Below are 6000 nucleotides of genomic sequence, written 5' to 3'. Positions count from 1 at the left end.
CTGTTGACAGAACAGAACAGAGTAGGGCAGAATAGAGCGAGCAGTCTGTTAAGAGAACAGAACAGAGTAGGGCTAGCAGGTTGTTAAGAGAACTGAACAGAGTAGGGCAGAGTAGAGCTAGGAGGCTGTTAAGAGGACAGAACAGAGTAGAGCTAGCTAGCAAGCTCATGAGCATAACACAACGTTAACTATTCATGAAAATCGCAAATGAAATGAAATGAATCTATTTGCTCTCAAGCTTAGCCTTTTGTTAACAACACTGTCATCTCAGATTTTCAAAATATGCTTTTGAACCATAGCTAAACAAGCATTTGTGTAACAGTATTGATAGCCTAGCATAGGATTATGCCTCTCTTTCAGCATGCAACATTTTCACAAAAACCAGAAAAGTATTCAAATAAAATCATTTACCTTTGAAGAACTTCGGATGTTTTCAATGAAGAGACTCTCAGATCGCAAATGTTCAGTTTTTCCTGAAAGATTATTCGTTTAGGACAAATCACTCCGTTTTCTGCGTCACGTTTAGCTACGGAAAAAAACCTGTATCCAGGATTGTGTAAATCTATCCGCAAGCTCATTAGCATAACACAACGTTAACTATTCATGAAAATCGCAAATGAAATGAAATTACTCTATTTGCTCTCAAGCTTATCATTTTGTTAACAACACTGTCATCTCAGATTTTCAAAATATGCTTTTGAACCATAGCTAAACAAGCATTTGTGTAACAGTATTGATAGCCTAGCATAGGATTATGCCTCTCTTTCAGCATGCAACATTTTCACAAAAACCAGAAAAGAATTCAAATAAAATCATTTACCTTTGAAGAACTTCAGATGTTTTCAATGAGGAGACTCTCAGTTAGATAGCAAATGTTCAGTTTTTACAAAAAATATTATTTGTGTCGACTAATCGCTCCGTTTTGTTCATCACGTTTGAGTAAGGAAAAAAATAAAAAATAAATATTAAGTCATTAAAACACGAACTTTTTTCCAAATTAACTCCATAATATCGACAGAAACATGGCAAACCGATGTTTAGAATCAACCCTCAAGGTGTTTTTCACATATCTATCGACGATAAAATCCATCGTGGCAGTTGACTTTCTCTTCTGAAGAAATGGAACGCGCATGGACCTACAGATTACGCAATAATTTCGACACAGGACACCGGGCGGGACACCAGGTAAATGTAGTCTCTTATGGTCAATCTTCCAATGATATGCCTACAAACACGTCACAATGCTGCAGACACCTTGGGGAAACGACAGAAAGGGCAGGCTCATTCCTGGCACATTCACAGCCATATAAGGAGACATTGGAACACAGCTCCTTCAGAATCTGGGGCATTTCCTGTCTGAAACTTCATCTTGGTTTCGCCTGTAGCATTAGTTCTGGGCCACTCACAGATAATATCTTTGCAGTTTTGGAAACGTCAGAGTTTTGTCTTTCCAAGGCTGTCAATTCCATGCGTAGTCGAGCATCTTTTTGTGACAAAATATTGCACTTAAAACGGGCACGTCTTTTTATCCAATAATGACATAGCGCCCCCATAGGTTGAAGAGGTTAAGAGAACTGAACAGAGTATGGCAGAATAGAGCTATGGGGCTGTTGAGAAAACAGAACAGAGTAGAGCTAGCAGGCTGTTAAGAGAACAGAACAGAGTAGGGCAGAATAGAGCTAGCAGGCTGTTAAGAGAACAGAACAAAGTAGGACAGAGTAGAGCTCGGAGGCTGTTAAGAGAACAGAACAGAGTAGAGCTAGCAGTTTGTTAAGAGAACAGAACAGAGTAGAGCTAGCAGGCTGTAAAGAGAACAGAACAGAGTAGCGCAGAGTAGAGCTCTGAGGCTGTTAAGAGAACAGAACAGAGTAGAGCTAGCAGGCTGTTAAGAGAACTGAACAGAGTAGGTGTCAGTCGGTGAGTGTAGCTGGTGCATGATGTCAGGCACAGGAGAGCAAAATGAGTGAGCAACGTACTTTACTCAAAAATAAAGGCACAAGGTAAACAAATACACTTGACCAAATACAAATGGTAAATATAAGGCATGGGGGAGAACACTACCTGTCAAAAAAACAGCCATAATGAACCGAAATGAACATAGAAACAATCACACACAAAAACATGGGGGAAACAGAGGGTTAAATATATGAACATGTAATTAGGGAATGAAAACCAGGTGTGTAGAAAACAAAGACAAAACCAATGGAAAATTAAATGTGGATCAGCGATGGCTAGAAGACCGGTGACGTCGACTGCCGAACAAGGAGAGGGACCGACTTCGGAGGAAGTCGTGACAGTAGGCCAGAGTAGAGCTAGCAGTCTGTTAAGAGAACAGAACAGAGTAGGGCAGACTAGAGCTAGCAGGCTGTTGAGAGAACAGGACAGAGTGGGGCAGAGTAGAGCTAGCAGGCTGTTAAGAGAACAGAACAGAGTAGGGCCGGACAAATGGGAGGAGGCAGTCAAGCCTGGCCTTGGAACAGCTTCAAATCTGATCCTGGTCCAGCAGCAAAACCACACACACCGCACACAAACACAAGCAGGTACATGGTGATTTTCCTCTGACTGTTTGATAGGTTCTAAACTTTTCTGGGAGCAGAAAATTAGAAAAGGAAAAAGAACATGAAAGAAAAATGTAGTTTAGCACCACATACTTGTCATGTTTACGTATATATGAAATTACTTCAGACATGTTTTATATGCTGCAATAACAGTTGTGAGGGACTTTAATTCTTGCCTTTACCTTGGGATGCCCAACATTTCCATGCTCTCCTCTCTCCATAGTATTGCCCCCCCAACGGCCTTCTCTGCATCAAAGGAACCAGATTAAACCAAGATGCCATTCGTCCGCTTGAAATTAAAACTCATCGTCTAATTAAGATCATAAGTGACACCATATATGTCGACCAGGAAAACAACATGGTAATTGGTTTTAACAAGTGAACACACCACTACACGCAATATCATTGCGGTAAATGGCCATGTAAATGCAGTTTATGTGTTACCAAGCCCTCCCTTGGGGATGTACTGTACAGTTGAAGTCGGAAATGTACATACACTTAGGTTGGAGTCATTGAAACTCATTTTCAACCGCTCCACAAATTTCTTGATGACAAACTATAGTTTTGGTAAGTCAGTTAGGACATCTACTTCGTGCATGACAAAAGTTATTTTTCCAACGATTGTTTACAAACAGATTATTTCACTTATAATTCACTGTATCACAAGTCCAGTGGGTCAGAAGTTTACATGCACGAAGTTGACTGTGCCTTTAAACAGCTTGGAATATTCCAGAAAATTATGTCGTGGCTTTAGAAGCTTCTGATAGGCTAATTGACATAATTTGAGTCAACTGGAGGTGTACCTGTGGATGTATTTCAAGGCCTAACTTCAAACTCAGTGCCTCTTGCTTGACATCATGGGTAATTCAAAAGAAATCAGCCAAGACCTCAGAAAAAAATTGTGGACCTCCACAAGTCTTGTTCATCCTTGGGAGCAATTTCCAAACGCCTGAAGGTACCACGTTCATCTGTACAAACAATAGTACGCAAGTATAAACACCATGGGACCACGCAGCCATCATACCGCTCAGGAAGGAGACGCGTTCTGTCTCCTAGAGATGAAAGTACTTTGGTGCAAATCAATCCCAGAACAACAACAAAGGACCTTGTGGAGACGTTGGAGGAAACAGGTACAAAAGTATCTATATCCACAGTAAAACGAGTCCTATATCGACATAACCTGAAAGGCCGCTCAGCAAGGACGAAGCCACTGCTCCAAAACCGCCATAAAAAAAGCCAGACTACGGTTTGCATGGGGACAAAGATCGTACTTTTTGGAGAAATGTCCTCTGGTCTGATGAAACAAAAATAGACCTGTTTGGCCATAATGACCATCCTAATGTTCGGAGGAAAAAGGGGGAGGCTTGCAGGCTGAAGAACATCATCCCAACCGTGAAGCACGGAGGTGGCAGCATCATGTTGTGGGGGTGCTGCAGGAGAGACTGGTGCAGTTCACAAAATAGATTGCTTCATGAGGAAGGAAAATTATATGGATATATTGAAGCAACATCTCAAGACAACAATCAGGAAGTTAAAGCTTGGTCGCAAATGGGTCTTCCAAATGGACAATGACCCCAAGCAGACTTCCAACGTTGTGGCAAAATGGCTTAAGGACAACAAAGTCAAGGTATTGGAGTGGCCATCCACAAAGCTCTGACCTCAACCCTATAGAAAATTTGTGGGCAGTACTGAAAAAGTGTGTGCGAGCAAGGAGGCCTACAAACCTAACTCGGTTACACCAGCTCTGTCAGGAGGAATGGGCCAAAATTCACCCAACTTGTCGAAGGCTACCCAAAACGATTGACCCAAGTTAAACAATTTAAAGGCAATGCTACCAAATACTAATTGAGTGTATGTAAACTTCTGACCCATTGGGAATGTGATGAAAGAAATAAAAGCTCAAATAAATCATTCTCTCTACTATTATTCTGACATTTCACATTCTTAAATAAATTGGTGATCCTAACTGGCCTAAGACAGGGAATTTTTAATAGGATTAAATGTCAGGAACTGTGAAAAACTGAGTTTAAATGTATTTGGCTAAAGTGTATGTAAACGTATGACTTAAACTGGATTAGACCATATTTTGATGACAACCTTACCTTTGTAAATGTGGTCCATTTTGTCATTCCATATCAATTAAATAGCTACATAGTCATGAACAATACAGTATTCCAGCAGGCCTAGGTTACTTTAGGCTTGTGACTGGATAGCCTGGCAACAGTTTCTCACGCACACATTGAGGTGTGACCGCACACGCCAAGCAGGCTATTTGTCAAACCCTGCTGTGGGTGTGTGATAGATGTGAGGCCAGACGTTGGCTTTTGTGTGTTTCTGTTTGCTTAAGCCGCTACCCTTTAGAGCAGATTTGATTGATGAGTAAATATTAAAGATGTCCTGTCAAGTCATTCCTGTACCACAAGGTTTGGTGATTAGGCCTGCCTGCTGCCATGCATGCTTACACTCACACACACACACACACACACACACACACACACACACACACACACACACACACACACACACACACACACACACACACACACACACACACACACACACACACACACACACACACACACAGAAACATTCTGTTACAAATCTACTCAAGTAATTTGCATAAGCACACATACAGCACACATACACATCCCTACAAACAACAGCACACACACACACAACCCTACAAACAACGGGTGTTGGGTAGCCTAGTGGTTAAAGCGTTGGACTAGTAACCGCAAGGTTGAAAGTTCAAACCCCCTGAGCTGCCCCTGAACAGGCAGTTAACCCACTGTTCCTAGGCTGTCATTGAAAATAAGAATTTTTTCTGAACTGACTTGCCTAGTTAAATAAAGGTCAAATTAAAAAATAGAATAAAAAACAGCACACACACACAACCCTACAAACAACAGCACACAGATACAAACACATGTTCACCCATCATTCAGGTTCTAGTGTAAACAAGTCACAGATTGACACATGCATGCTCATGTATGTTGTTAGTCACCTTGTTAAATAAACTAATTATCTTCTCTGTGATCATGACGAAAACTATTCGGTACCTTTACAAATTCTTATTGGATCTCGGCACATACTAATAATGAACAATAGGTGGAGCTGTTGATGTACTGTAGAAAACTAACTATTGTCTGAAAAGCTGAAGAGGGATCAAGAGAGAGATAATGGTGTATATATATAAACCCTGGATTGCTGATGCTATGAAGCCACGTGCCGCCATATTGATATTCCCCAGAAGGAGCAGTCCTCCAATTAAATGTTTCAAGGATATAGTTTGATATATTTAAGTAGAGAGAGAGGGGGGAGAAAATAATATTTTAGCACAGGAGTCTACTCTCCATCATGTAGTTGTCGTCGAGCAAGGCTGAGAGGAAGATGAAGACAAGGCTGCCACCTGTTGTCTGATCTGCAAAGTACAACCACACTG

The sequence above is a fragment of the Oncorhynchus keta genome, chromosome 18, assembly GCF_023373465.1.
Source record: "Oncorhynchus keta strain PuntledgeMale-10-30-2019 chromosome 18, Oket_V2, whole genome shotgun sequence".
In the NCBI taxonomy this organism is placed as follows: domain Eukaryota; kingdom Metazoa; phylum Chordata; class Actinopteri; order Salmoniformes; family Salmonidae; genus Oncorhynchus; species Oncorhynchus keta.
Note: the sequence above shows the minus strand (reverse complement) of the source record.